The sequence below is a fragment of the Stomoxys calcitrans genome, chromosome 1 (genome assembly GCF_963082655.1).
Source record: "Stomoxys calcitrans chromosome 1, idStoCalc2.1, whole genome shotgun sequence".
NCBI lineage: Eukaryota > Metazoa > Arthropoda > Insecta > Diptera > Muscidae > Stomoxys > Stomoxys calcitrans.
This window is the reverse complement of record NC_081552.1, coordinates 116,442,583-116,456,366: the sequence shown is the minus strand read 5'-3', so window position 1 is coordinate 116,456,366 and position 13,784 is coordinate 116,442,583. Positions and strand designations below refer to the sequence as shown.

Sequence of the window (13,784 nt, the reverse complement as noted above, 5' to 3'; positions counted from 1 at the left end):
TCGCTAAGTTATAAAATTACTTCTTAGAATTGTAAAAAAAAAGAAATGTATTTTTATGAAAATATTCAATAAAGAAGTTTACTACTACTACTACTGTTCCTGTGGTATCAGGTTCGGTTGAGATTAAGATACAGCTTCAATGTATATGTTTGTATCGTAGGATTTGCACAGATTTTCGTCGGAAGATTGGAGATTGACAACTGCCACTAGTCTTATATGTCATTAGTTCTAGCCGCAGTGCTACATGCGTCCGTCTACTGACAACTGCCACGAGTCTTATATGCCATTAGTTCTAGCCTCCGTGCTACATGCGACAGTCTACTGCATCGCCCTGAAAGGATTCACATTTATGAAGTTAGATAATAGCAATCCTCTTACACTTACAGCTAAATACCTCTCTCATTCACTCTTGCTTCGCTATGGCCTGGCACCCAAACGATGCCGTTCGTGTCATGTTCGGAGAAAACGTTCTTTACCTTCTTATGCTCCATGACCATCAGCGACCTTACCATGTTGGTTTTTGTAGACCTAGTGGCAAATTTACCGTCTATAAATAATTTACACTCGATTCCCTCGCATTGATACCGTACCAATTTACGCATTGTGTATTCGCCTGGACTTCCGCCTGCAGAACCGAGTTATGGTTAGGCAGAATTTAGTCTCTGGGTTTTCAATGTAGACGGCCAGGCTCGTTCAGTTGTTGTTTTAATCCGCCCGTGCAGAATAAACTACCATATGACAATTTCAGAGTTCTGTCAACCAATGACTGTTTTGCTGGAAACAGTGTCTCGCACTCGAACCAAAGTGTTGTCTTAGGTATCCGATCCAAAACCTTTTTTAATTCATACATGTTTTCTATCGTCACACAGTGAGGAAAAATAAAAAAACTAGTAAAAAATATGCCATTTGAGAACGGATAGAGATATCTCTCTGAAATTTTAAATGTTTACAGCTGAGGTGATAGCGAGATCGTGTAGATTTTCAGGGCGCCTCTTGGCAGTCCGCTACTAAAGGGTGATTTTTTTGAGGTTAGGATTTTCATGCATTAGTATTTGACAGATCACGTGGGATTTCAGACATGGTGTCAAAGAGAAAGATGCTCAGTATGCTTTGACATTTCATCATGAATAGAGTTACTAACGAGCAACGCTTGCAAATCATTGAATTTTATTACCAAAATCAGTGTTCGATTCGAAATGTGTTCAAATTTTGACAAATTTTGTTCAGCGATGAGGCTCATTTCTGGTTGAATGGCTACGTAAATAAGCAAAATTGCCGCATTTGGAGTGAAGAGCAACCAGAAGCCGTTCAAGAACTGCCCATGCATCCAGAAAAATGCACTGTTTGGTGTGGTTTGTACGCTGGTGGAATCATTGGACCGTATTTTTTCAAAGATGCTGTTGGACGCAACGTTACGGTGAATGAACACATTTCGAACCGAACACTGATTTTGGTAATAAAATTCAATGATTTGCAAGCGTTGCTCGTTAGTAACTCTATTCATGATGAAATGTCAAAGCATACTGAGCATCTTTCTCTTTGACACCATGTCTGAAATCCCACGTGATCTGTCAAATACTAATGCATGAAAATCCTAACCTCAAAAAAATCACCCTATATTAGTCACCTCGGCATTTCGAAAAATTGTTCGGGCTGCCAAACCTTTATTTGTGGTCCGATTTTCAAAATTCTTTTTTGCCGGATAGTGCTTAACTCATATCTAACTTAACTCAGCTCTAACCATTTAAAATTTCAAAGATATATCTCTACCCGTTCCCACTCGGCAAATTTTTTACTTCTATCTTCAATTCACTCCACTACCGCCTTCACCCTTAAGTATACGATGAAAACCCTAGGGGCATCTTGTGTCTTTATTTAGCTATAGCTGTTTGGCCGATTCATTGATTTGGAACGACTTTAATTTTTCGCTTCGCTTTTTCGAATGTAAAATGGCAAAAACAAACACTTAGGGAATAGTGAGTTGTAAAAGGTCCTTGGATGTACATGCTGAATATCGTCCTGGTTCGGACCGATTTACGGTCTTGATCTTATTCGGATTTAGCTATCAAATAGACCGATCTGGAAAATTTATGTCTTGAGTTGATACAGTTCGGAAAAAGATGGGCCCTGACGTATTTAATGCAAGATTAATTGTTTGATGAACATTTTTAATCCATTTCCTTAAAATATGTAGTTCGAAAATTAATGGAGTTATTAAGAAAACTTAAAAAAAAAACGTGGCGAAATTTTAAAAATTTAAACATTTTTTGCCTATTATTCGGAAACGGCGATAGTGTGGTGGAAGTAGGACTGATGGTCGAACTAGGGATATTTGATAGAGTGAAGAATAGTCATCAAATGTGACATTTTGTGTTGCAACTTGTATTGGCAATACAAGTTGGTATTGGTAGTTATTCTGTCTCTGAATAGAAATTTCGCAGATGTTCCCCTTGTGTAATATAAATACCCACATTTAATGCAAGAAGAGTGCTGGTGTTATTCAAGCCTAAAGAAAAGCAGCGTTAATTGCATGTCGTAGGGTTGATGTTAAGTATATTTGGCGTCGCACAAGTCACGGGACCATATAGGCTCAGTAAATGTTGGTTGCATTTTTAATTCAATAATTGACGTTGACCATTAGAAGTAACAACAACACAAGCAATAAAATCATTGCATGAAAACAGCCAGCCAGTCCATTGGATTTGTCTATGGGAGCGTGGGCTTAAATCATCGGCCTTACTTGCCTGCCTGGGATTTGTTGGATAATTAACATCGCTATGAATACACTAACAAATATACCATAAAATAGAGAAAAGTGAAATTGTAGGTCCACAATTTTTGTTAGCGCCTGAGTTTAAAAGTTCTTTTGCCGTTTTGGGTTTTTCAAATGTTGTCACTGCCACTGTTTCTGTCTATGCCACTTCCTTGAAAAGTCTTGTTATTGCTGCTGCTGCAGGGTGGTTTAAGGCAAAACAAATGCCAAAGCAACCCCAATCTGACTGTCAATATTGTTGCCTTTGCTGTTGTATTGCTCTCGCTGGAGCTGTAGTCTTCGTTGATTTCGTCTCCATTGCCCTTATTGTTGTTCTCGATATATACTTTTGTTTCTTTTCTCTTTGCATCTCTACTCGCTTTCACCCACAACCTTTGGATGTGTTTGGCCTCTTCTCTATGAATGGGCTCTCTGTGTGCCAGCAAGTACCTCTATATGGATGTGTAAATGTTCTACATGTGCGTGGGTGCTGTTCGTGGAGAATTGTGTGCTTTCGTACTGTTGTCCTCATAGAATAGTCATGCAGACATTGATATCGTGGTTGCTGTTACTACTGCTTTGATAGTTTACCATGTGTATTTCTCTCACTCAGTGCTACGTTCGGCCGGGCCGAATCTAATATACCACACACACACAATTGATCGGACTTGTCAAGTTCTTTGAATCACTTTTTTTTTTAAATATATATGACGTTATTGACCGATATGGACCGTACAAGTCATAGAAAAATGTGACCTCGAAAATTTCAGGCAAATTGAATAATAATTGCGCCCTCAAGAGGTTCAGAAAGTTAAATTGGGAGATTGGTTTATATGGCAGCTATATCAGGTTTCGAACCGAATTAGATCATACTTGAAGGTCATACCAAAACGACATATCCAAAATTTCAACCAAATCGGATTGCGCCCTCTAGAAGCTCAAGAAGACTAATCGGGAGATCGGCTTATATGGTAGTTCAAGAACGTAATTAGCACAGTTGTTGAAAGTTATACCAAAACACTTTGTGCTAAATTTTAGTCAAATCGGATAAGAATTTCGCCGTTTAGAAGCCAAAACCCAAGATCGGGTTATATGGCAGCTATATCAAAACATGCACTGATTTGGCCCATTTACTATTCCAACCGACCTACACTAATCAGAAGAATTTTGGGCAAAATTTCAAGTGCCTAGCTTTATGCCTTTGAAAGTTAGCGTGCTTTCGACAGATAGACGAACGGGCGGACGGACATGGCAAGATCGACTTTAAATATTGAGACGATCAAGAATATATATACTTTATGGGGTCTCAGATGAATATTTTGAGGTGTTTCAAACGGATTGAGGGTTTTATGGTGGAGGGTATAAAACTATTGGGTTGCCCAAAAAGTAATTGCGGATTTTTCATATAGTCGGCGTTGACAAATTTTTTCACAGCTTGTGACTCTGTAATTGCATTCTTTCTTCTGTCAGTTATCAGCTGTTACTTTTAGCTTGCTTTAGAAAAAAAGTGTAAAAAAGTATATTTGATTAAAATTCATTCTAAGTTTTATTAAAAATGCATTTACTTTCTTTTAAAAAATCCGCAATTACTTTTTGGGCAACCCAATATTTTCTTAGTCGTGGAAAAAAGAATTCACTTAAATTAAAAAATTTCGCCGATTACTTTTTTTTAGAGATTTTAAAGCAAAACAAGTAAGAGCGTGCTAAGTTCGGCCGGGCCGAATTTTATACACCCTCCACCATGGATCGCATTTGTCGAGTTTTATGCGCGGTATCTCTTTTTAGGCAAACAAAGAATATTGAACAAGAACTGTTAAGCTATTGGAGCTAAATCAAGTTATAGTCCGATTCGGACCATAAATGAATGCTGAACACTGTAGAAGTCATTGTGTAATATTTCAGTTCATTCAGATTAGAATTGCGCCTAGGGGCTCAAAAACAAAATCAGGAGATAGGTTTATATGGGAGCTGTATCAAGCTATTGATCGATTCAGACCATATTAGACACGTATGTTGAAGGTCATGAGAGAAGCCGTTGTACAAAATGTCTGCCAAATCGGATGAGAATTGCGCCCTCTAGAGGCTCGAGAATTCAAGACCCAAGGTCGGTTTATATGGCAGCTATATCAAAACATGGACCGATTTAGTCCATTTACAATACCAATAAAAAGTACTTGTGCAAAATTTCAAGCGGCTACCTTTACTCCTTCGAAAGTTAGCGTGCTTTTGACAGACAGATCGACGAACGGACGGACATGGCTAGATCGACTTCAAATGACATGCCGATCAAGAATATATATACTTTATGGGGTCTCAGACGCATATTTCGAGGTGTTACAAACAGAATGACGAAATTAGTATACCCCTTGCTGATTTCATTCAGTAGGACATTCCCTCATTACTTATGGTAAAGTTTTAGTAAAATTGTAATTTAACCATTGTTATTTGTGTAGTGTTTCAAAAAAGTAATCGCTAAAAAATGGGTTTTCAACGGTGAAAAACGAAAAGAGTACCACCCATTAGGTATTAAAGACAAACAAGTAAGAGCGTGATAAGTTCGACCGGGCCAAATTTTGGGAACCCACCACAATGGATTCTGCTAAAAAATTATACTAAATAAATTTTGTTGAAGGGTATAATTTTTTCTACATACCAAACTTCTGGCAAACCAGCAAAAATTAAAGCTTCTAGGAACCGTACAAGGATGATCAAGACACCGGTTTATATTGGAGCTATATCAGGCAATAGACTGTTTTGGACCGTAATTGGCGCATTTGTTGGAAGTCTCAAAAGAACACCACATGCAAAATTTCAGCCTAATCGGACTGCGGCTTTTAAGGGCTTAAGAAGTCAAATCGGGAGATCGGTTTATATGGGGGCTGTATCAGGTTATAGACCAATTTATACCGTACTTGGCACAGTTGTTGAAAGTCATAATTCTAGCTTTACGCGTTCGACTACTATCGTGATTTCGCCTGAAGGACGGATACGACTAGATGGACTCAGAACGACGAGACAATCAAGAATATATATACTTTATGGGGTCTTAGAAGAATATTTCGATGTGTTACAAACGGATTGACTGGATTAGTATACACCCATCCTATGGTCGTGGGTATAAAAAAATAACGACAATGGTTCAAAAACAACTCAAGTGTGCATTCCAATGCGTTGCTGCTGTCGTTAGTACTTCTTTTCTCCAAATCCATTATTTTTCGTTGATTTTACTCGGTACACATCCCTAGGTATGCATTAATGATGGCACAGCGACATACACACTTCCTTTCGGTGCTGGCCGCGCTGTAAAAAGAGGGAGGAAAATATGATTTTATTACATCCGAGTTGCTTTGTATTGTTCTTGTTGTTGTGTGCCTTTCGCCTAAGTTATTTTTAATTACACTGTTCCGTGAATATAGTTCGGTAAGTGTGTGTGTGTGTGTTAGTTTTATGAAATTGAAACCGATTAAATTCGTGATAATCGAATACTGGGTGCTAATCGAATACTGAGGCACATTCTTCACGACAACCCACAACGTTCCAGTGCTGGCACTTATAAAAAACAAGTAAAAGCGTGCTATGTTCGCCCATGCCGGATCTTGGGCACCCACCACCAGGGACGTAGCCAGGATTTTTTTTGGTGGTGGGGGGGTCTTTTAGAGCCCGAGCCCGATTTTGATTTTGTCAAAAAAATTTGAGTTGGGTTGAGGGCCAACATCCCCCCCCCCCCCCTGCTACATCCCTGCCCACCACCATGGATTCCGTAAAAAGTGTACCCTTATTAACTGAGTTTGTATTTGATATATTTTGGTCTCAAGAAGTCATATCGGGTATTAGGGGCTCTATTTCACCATATTGATCGATTCGCATAAAACTTGGCACTGATGTTGTAGGTCATAAGATAGCTTTTTGGGCCAAATCAGGTGAAAATTTAGGCTTCTGAAGGCTGAAGATATAAAATCCGGGGATCGGTTTATCTGTGGGCTATACCTGTTTATTGACCGATTCAGATCATACTCGGCAAGGATGTTGGAAGTCATAAATCAAGTCTTTGTTCCTAATTTCAGCCAAATGGTATGATAATTGAAACTTCTTATAGCTCAAGAATTCAAATCCGAGGATCGGTTTATATTGGGGCTATATCTGTTTATAGGCTGATTCGGATCATATTTGATATGGATGTTGGATAACTCAAGTCTATGTTCCAAATTTTAGCCAAATCGGATGAAAATTGAGGCTTATAGGGGCTGAAGAAGTCAAACCCAGGGATCGATTTATATAAGGGATATATCTAAATCTGAACCGATATGACCCATTTGCGGTCGCCAACGACCTACATCAACTAAAAGTAGGTTAGGTTGAAAAGAGGGTGCAGATATTTATTCGCCCACTATTGCCATACACCTAAGCCGGTAATCGGCTTGTTGTGTGCTCTAAAAACTAAAGTAACCTCTAAAAAGAAACTTTTAAGTTAGGAATTCGGTGCTACTTACAAAATCCTTAACAATTTTCAATACCACTCCTCTAAGTTGGTTCATGTCTGGTATTGTGTCACCACCTAAGTGCCGGTATCAGTTAGACGCGAAAGCCGGGCAATGAGAAAGGAAATGCTCCAACATCTCATCATCTTCCCCGCTTGCCCTACACATGCTACCACTTGCCGCACCTATTTTACATAAGTGAGCTCGTAGTCCTATGTGTCCAGTTATGATACTAATAGCTATACTGACTTCCTTCTTATTTCCTTTCAGTAATAGCCTCGTCTTCTCACGATCTGGATCACGCCGTCCTACCGACCGTTTCGTTGTTCCACAATGTTGCATGCGCATTCGTCGCCCACTCCCATAACTTGGACTGCGTCGACCAGAAAGGCTTCGGGTTAACCAAGTTAATTGACTGCATCCCTCAGGCCTGTGGCCTTCACCACCAAATCGTTTGCCCTTTTTTCCCCTTACTCCGTTATGGCTCGGCACCCAAACGATGCGGATTTTGCCATCCTCAGAGCAGTCTTTAATCTCCTTCTTACACTACAAGACTGTTCGTGATCCTACCGTCCTGTTCGTTATTGCACTTATGGCAATTTTACTTTCGGTAAAGATGTTCACACTCGACGTGATCGCCCGGATCTCCGCCTGCAAGACCGTATTATAGTCAGGCAGTCTAAAACAGATCTCAGTCCCTGGGTTTTCAATGTAGACCCCCAGGACCACTCTGTCCTCTAGCTTTGATCCATCCGTGTAACATGATCTTCCAGATGGCAATGCTAGGGTTCCGTCAATCCAAAACTGTGCCGATGGCAGCAGTGCCTCGCACTCGACTTTAAGGTTAATTTCAGGTATTCGATGGGAAACCTCTTCCCTTCCTTCCAGGTATCCTATTATACCGCGATGGTATGAGCTGCTCCCAACCTCAATGCATTCTCCCATCGCCTTAAGTTTCATAGCCGCAGTGGCTGCCTCACACTTAATCTGTATATCATTGGGTCGGATATCTGGAATAGTCTCCAGTGCCCTAGTGGGCGTGGACCTCATCTTTCCGCCTATGCCAAGACAACATGTTCTCTGAACCTGTTGCACTTTTCCACCATAGCAGTCTACCAAACTACGTAAGTAAGTAAGTATTGGTTTAATCACGCTCCTGTAGGGCCAGTGGACTATCCTCGGATTCAGGCCCCATTTCGAGCCTACGGCCCATCTACATAGTGCCCAACATCTGTGAGCCTTCTCAGTTCGCTCCTGAATGAGACACATCCAATTCAGTTTCCTGTCCAAGATCACATCTGAGTATTTGACCTTGTCAGATATCGAAATCGTCCTATTGAGGAAAAGTGGTGCATTAAATTCGCCAACCTTCGTTTTCCGCGTGAACAGGCATATTTTAGTCTTCTCTGGGTTAACATTGGGTCCTCTGGGTCTAGCCCAGTCATATGCCATATGCACGACCCTTTCGGCCCTTCTGCATAGCTCGTTCGGATCCTTACCTCTTAGAAGTATTATAACATCGTCTGCGTAGCAGACCGGTTCAAATCCCTCCTCAGTCAGCATCCGTAATAGGTCATTTATGGTGGTCACCCATAGGAGTGGCGATAAAATACCCCCTGTGGTGCGCCTTGTGCCACTTTGTCCCTTATTTATGCCATGGGACACACAAATTATCCACCTGTTCCTTAGCATATGGTTTTAGGATTGGATCAGTGTGTCGGTCAGCACATTTTTAAAAGCCCCCTCAATGTCAATGCATACCGCCAGTGTATACGTTTTGGCATCGAAGAATTCTTCTATTTTATGCACAACCTTGTGCAGGGCTTATGGGTCTGTAGGCCTTTGGTGTCGCATAACTTGCCTTGCCGGGCTTGGGTATAAACACTACCCTTGTCTCTTGCCAGGCTTCCGCAGTGTCCTAGGCACACTGCGTAAATTGCGGCCAGATAGGCTGCCTCTTTTTGTAGTAACGCCGGAAATATTCCATCAGGTCCGGGTGACTTATATGCTTTGAAGCTCTTCAAGGATACCTTTACAATAAATTCCGTAATTATAAACCTTCGATCAACGTCATTATTCCAAGATTTCAGTGTCTCCGTGAGTCCCGTCGTACCTGTGGAAAGTGGGTTTTCATCAAAAGTCTCAACATGTCCTCCGTTGTCTCTGCTCTCTCTCCCATGTCGTCTTCTAAAGATCCAGTTTGAACGTGGGTTTTTGAGAGAAACTTTTTTATGTTAGCGGCGTCATTAATGCTATCGAACTGTTCGCAGAAAAGCTTCCACGAGGCACGTTTTGCCGCCTTGGTAATCTTATTGTAGTACTTGAGCCGTGTGTAATACACATCCCAATAAACTTCCGCTTTTTTACGACGTGCTCTGTTAAAAAGTCTCTTGCCCAATATTGCGAATCTCCCCGATCATCCAGAGTTTTCTTGGGCTGATTTCCTTTTCCGAAGAGGACAACTATCGTCGAAGGACCTCACCAGTGCAGTCGCAATCCTGTTGACATTTTCGTCAATGTCTTCTATACTTGGACAATCTAAATTATCTTGCCCAAGTTTTCTTCTGAGTAGCCTTCCGAACTTTGTCTAGTTGGTTTTTAACTTATTCCGGAAGCTTATCGGATTCGGCGCTGGCCGTGCTATTCTAAACATAATGTAGCGATGGTCAGAGAAAGAGTGTTCCATGGTGACCCTCCAATCCTGAACCTCATCGATTTGATTTTCCGAACATATCGTCATATCTAATACCTCCTCCCTTACCCTATTAAAAATCCTGAACCTCATCGATTTGATTTTCCGAACATATCGTCATATCTAATACCTCCTCCCCTACCCTATTGACAAAGGTAGCGGTGTTACCAATGTGTTATTAGGTCGTTAGTATATAAGAACTCTGCTAGGACTTGGACCCGCTTATTAGTGTTGGTACTACCCCACGAAATGTGGTGTGAGTTCGCATCGCACCCTAGAAGTACCTCGTTTTCTGTCTGTTTTGCTTTCCTCACCAGCCGTTGCAGCTCCGATGTTGGTGGAAGTGTCCCTGTCTCACTACTGTTGCATCCGGCGTTGACAACTCTGGGGAAAATATGTAATTAAAATTTTATTTTTTATATTTAGCATAGAATAATTGGTAGTCGCTATGATTCAGTCCAGAAACTTTGTTCCTCTTTTCCTACCCAGTATTCCGAATCTTGAAGTCGGTGATGGGTCCGTCGTCGGGTTCCTGGTTGTTAGGCTGTGTTGGGTCTCTCGCCACTGCACTGCCTGATTTTTTTGTATTAGGATCATAGCTTCTCGTAGTCTTTCCAATATTGAGAGATGACGTGATTGTCTCGTTTTCGGCCCCCTGTTCGTTGGGCGGTGTTGAGTCACCTGCCACTGCTCGGCCTGATGTCTCAAAATGAGAATTTTTGCCTATCCTAATCTTCCCAATCTTGAAAAAGACAGCTTTGCTCCTTCCTTGAAAAATACAGATTAGCTTCTTCAGTATTTTAGCAGTGTTATGCTCTTCGGGAGATCTGATTCTTTTTCCAGCTTCCGTTGAAGTGCTTGGAATGTCAGTTTTATCACTTCCAGCATCCTGCACTTCTGCCCGATCACGCTGCCGGTACATACTCTTCTGTCTCCTTCGTCGTGCACAGGGTCGCTTTCTCGGTCTGCTTGTGAGCTTAGCAAAGCTCACTTCTGCTGTCATCCCAATGCCCTCATCTCTCGATTCGGCTGCGATGACTGTATCATTGGCACAGTCGTTGTCTGAATCCGAGTCAGAAACTCCACCTTTACTTAAAGGCTGGGGACGAACTGTGCATCCCTCTGCTTTATCCGTCTCTTCCTCATTTATTAGTCTTACGACTAGTTGTGCACTTGAAGCATTACTCTCGACTATGTGTGCCAAGGCACCCACACCTATAGGAGGGGAGGACAACACGCTACGGTCTGACGCCCCCACCGCAGACAATGAGTCTTTGGAGTCCATTTCTAGCCTACTACTTCGTAATAGGTAGTACCTATTCCGAGATAGGGATATATATTTTTTTTCTTTGAGGAGCGAAATAAAAACACGTCCGCTTCACTCAATGGGTACAACATATGTACAATATGTGTAGTACACTAAAAAATATACAAATTTATAAAATGAAAGATTTGTGTATCGCACAACGGGATAACATTAAATAAAACAAGTAAAAGCGTGCTAAGTTCGGCCGGGCCGAATCTTATATACCCTCCACCATGGATCGCATTTGTCGAGTTCTTTTCCTGGCATCTCTTCTTCTTATCGATATGGTCCGGTTCGGACCACAATTAAATTATATGTTGGAGACCTGTGTAAAATTTCAGCCAATTCGTATAAGAATTGCGCCCATTGGGGCTCACGAAGTAAAATAGAGAGAACGATTTTTATGGGATCTGTATCGGATCCGATTCAGACCATAATAAACAGGTTTGTTGATGGTCATGAGAGGATCCGTCGTACAAAATTTTAGGCATATCGGATAATAATTGCGACCTCTAGGGGTCAAGAAGTCAAGATCCCAGATCGGTTTATATGGCAGCTATATCAGGTTATGAACCGATTTGAACCTTATTTGACAGAGCTGTTGAAAGTAAAAATAAAATACGTCATGCAAAATTTCAGCCAAATCGGATAGGAATTGCGCCCTCTAGAAGCTCAAGAAGTCAAATCCCCAGATCTGTTTATATGACAGCTATATCAGGTTATGGACCGATTTCAACCATACTTGGCACAGTTGTTGGATATTATAACGAAATACTTCGTGCAAAAATTCATTCAAATCGGATAAGAATTGTGCCCTCTAGAGGCTCAAGAAGTCAAGACCCAAGATCGGTTTATATGGCAGCCATATCAGGTTATGGACCGATTTGAACCATACTTAGCACAGTTGTTGGATATCATAACGAAACACGTCGTGCAAAATTTCATTCTGATCGGATAAGAATTGCGCACGCTAGAGGCTCAAGAAGTCAAGACCCAAGATCGGTTTATATGGCTGCTATATCAAAACATGGACCGATATGGCCCATTTACAATACCAACCGACCTACACTAATAAGAAGTATTTATGCAAAATTTCAAGCGGCTAGCTTTACCCCTTCGGAAGTTAGCGTGCTTTCGACAGACAGACAGACGGACGGACGGACAGACGGACAGGCGGACGGACATGGCTAGATCGACATAAAATGTCACGACGATCAAGAATATGTATACTTTATGGGGTCTCAGACGAATATTTCGAGTAGGTACAAACAGAATGACGAAATTAGTATACCCCCCATCTTATGGTGGAGGGTATAAAAATTGGTATGTAGATGTGAGAGAAACCTTCAAAAGACAAACGAAACCTTTATAAAACCTTTTTGTGTCAGTCTTCTCAAAGATCAAATGATAAATATCCATACCATTGCAATCAAAGTGTAAATTGGATATAAAGGGTGATTTTTTTAAGGTTAGGATTTTCATGCATTAGTATTTGACAGATCACGTGGGATTTCAGACATGGTGTCAAAGAGAAAGATGCTCAGTATGCTTTGACATTTCATCATGAATAGACTTACTAACGAGCAACGCTTGCAAATCATTGAATTTTATTACCAAAATCAGTGTTCGGTTCGAAATGTGTTCAAATTTTGACAAATTTTGTTCAGCGATGAGGCTCATTTCTGGTTGAATGGCTACGTAAATAAGCAAAATTGCCGCATTTGGAGTGAAGAGCAACCAGAACCCGTTCAAGAACTGCCCATGCATCCCGAAAAATGCACTGTTTGGTGTGGTTTGTACGCTGGTGGAATCATTGGACCGTATTTTTTCAAAGATGCTGTTGGACGCAACGTTACGGTGAATGAACACATTTCGAACCGAACACTGATTTTGGTAATAAAATTCAATGATTTGCAAGCGTTGCTCGTTAGTAAGTCTATTCATGATGAAATGTCAAAGCATACTGAGCATCTTTCTCTTTGACACCATGTCTGAAATACCACGTGATCTGTCAAATACTAATGCATGAAAATCCTAACCTCAAAAAAATCACCCTTTATATCAATACATATATGTATATCAATTCCGGCATAACGAGTTTTTGAAAATTTGGACAAGGAGGAGGCTTCGCCGTTTGGACATCGTAAAGTTTATTACAATATTTACACATTGGGTTTTGGCCTACATTCTGTGACAATTTCATAAAATTCGATTAAGTCGTTTTTGACGTTCAGTCTTTGACATAATGAGATAAAAGAAAACAGTCTTTTTACTGAAGAAAAAAGAGATCGGTCTATATGACAGCTATATTCAAATCTGGATCGATCTAGACCAAGTTAAGGAAGGATATCGATGGGCCTAACAGAACTCACTGTCCCAAATTTCAACGACATCGGACAATAAATGCGCCTTTTATGGGCGCAAGACTTTAAATCGAGAGATCGGTCTATATGGCAGCTATATCCAAATCTGAACCGATCTGAGCCAAATTGCAGAAAGGTGTCCACGGGTCTAACACAACTCACTGTCCCAAATTTCAGCAAAATCGGATAATAA

At 40.9% G+C, this 13,784-nt stretch overlaps 2 protein-coding genes across 4 annotated transcripts in view; both read left to right on the top strand.

The window, feature by feature from the left end:
* Window positions 1-13,784, top strand: part of LOC106091999 (serine/threonine-protein kinase BRSK1) — a 267,761-nt gene that overhangs the window by 83,205 nt on the left and 170,772 nt on the right. The gene's annotated exons all lie outside the window — the stretch shown is intronic.
* Window positions 1-13,784, top strand: part of LOC131996812 (uncharacterized) — a 31,862-nt gene that overhangs the window by 2,707 nt on the left and 15,371 nt on the right. The gene's annotated exons all lie outside the window — the stretch shown is intronic.